Consider the following 1,236-nt stretch of genomic DNA (forward strand, 5'->3'; position numbering starts at 1 on the left):
TTAGTCTCTGGAGCAGCAGAAAACAAGCTTGCTCCCTCACGAACATGACACCCCTTCAAATATCTAAACATGGCTATTACATCACCTCTTAACCTTCTCTTCACGAAATGAAACATACCCAGCTCCCTAAGTCTCTCCTCATAGGGCATGACATTAAATTTAGTCTGTAGCCTAAACAGTGTGTGTGTGTGGGGGGGGCATTTAGAGTGGCATCCTCAGTTGGATACACAAAGTGGATCTCAGAAGGTTCTTGTCGTCATAGATCCGTGGTGGCGAACCTTTGGCACTCCAGGTGTTATGGACTACAGTTTCCATCAGCCCCTGCCAGCATGGCCAATTCGCCATGCTGGTTAGGGGCTAATGAGGCAGTCCATAACATGGAGTGCCAGAGAGTGCTCCTGCATTGTCACTCAGATCAGTGGTGGCGAACCTTTGGCACTCCAGATGTTATGGACTACAATTCCCATCAGCCCCTGACGGCAGTGGCCATGGGAATTGTAATTGTCCACATCTGTCCAGGGCTGATGGGAATTTATAGTCCATAACATCTGGAGTGCCAAAGGATCCCTCCTGATCATAAATAGTGAGCTCCTGTGAACGATGTGTCACAAAACTCAGACTCCTGGATGATTCGAGAAAGTTCTTGCTGTGCTGGCTCACAAATTCTGAAAAGATGTACAAGAAGACTGAATAACAGTAAACAAAATCAACATAGGAAGGGACATGGAGTATGATGGCACACTGTATTTACATCAATTTGCCGTTCTTGTCGGTAATTGTACCTCTAGCTGTAGAATATGTGTAGGAAGAGCACGCCTGGAGGGGGAAAGCTTTTTGTTCAAGTGCAAATTACTATCTTTTCTGCATGGAAAAATGCAATCTGATTGAGCAGGAAAGACCTTTCAGGAGTCCATTAAAAGGAACAAGGAAGTAACCGTTGAGATTTCCCTTGGGCCGTCTTTGTGGGGAGTGTGGGGAGATAGGTTATCCTAGGTGAGAGACAGAAAGAAAATCTCAAGAGTAATTGGCATGGGTTTGATTCTTGTGTGATGGGGGAGGACGGGGCTGTGTTTTTTTTTAAGCAATGGTGCCTGGTGGATGGCTCTGGGTGCAACCCTAAAGCTAATCTTTGAGCTCCTCAAGATATATGTCAGCTATCAGCACTCTTTCGGAATAATCCAGGACCTGTTGGGGCCCCCCAGTTGGGACCTGAAGTGACTTGCAACATTGCCCCTC

General features: G+C 46.4%; 1 long non-coding RNA gene across 2 annotated transcripts in view; it reads right to left on the bottom strand.

Moving 5' to 3' along the window:
• Positions 1 to 575: 575 nt before the first annotated feature.
• Positions 576 to 1,236, bottom strand: part of LOC125433781 — a 24,381-nt gene continuing 23,720 nt past the window's right edge. For both annotated transcript variants that reach the window (XR_007244668.1, XR_007244667.1), the window contains exon 3: positions 576 to 665. This is a non-coding gene — a long non-coding RNA (uncharacterized LOC125433781). The remainder of the gene's footprint in view (positions 666 to 1,236) is intronic.

Source organism: Sphaerodactylus townsendi, linkage group LG05 (genome assembly GCF_021028975.2).
Source record: "Sphaerodactylus townsendi isolate TG3544 linkage group LG05, MPM_Stown_v2.3, whole genome shotgun sequence".
Classification (NCBI taxonomy): Eukaryota; Metazoa; Chordata; class Lepidosauria; order Squamata; family Sphaerodactylidae; genus Sphaerodactylus; species Sphaerodactylus townsendi.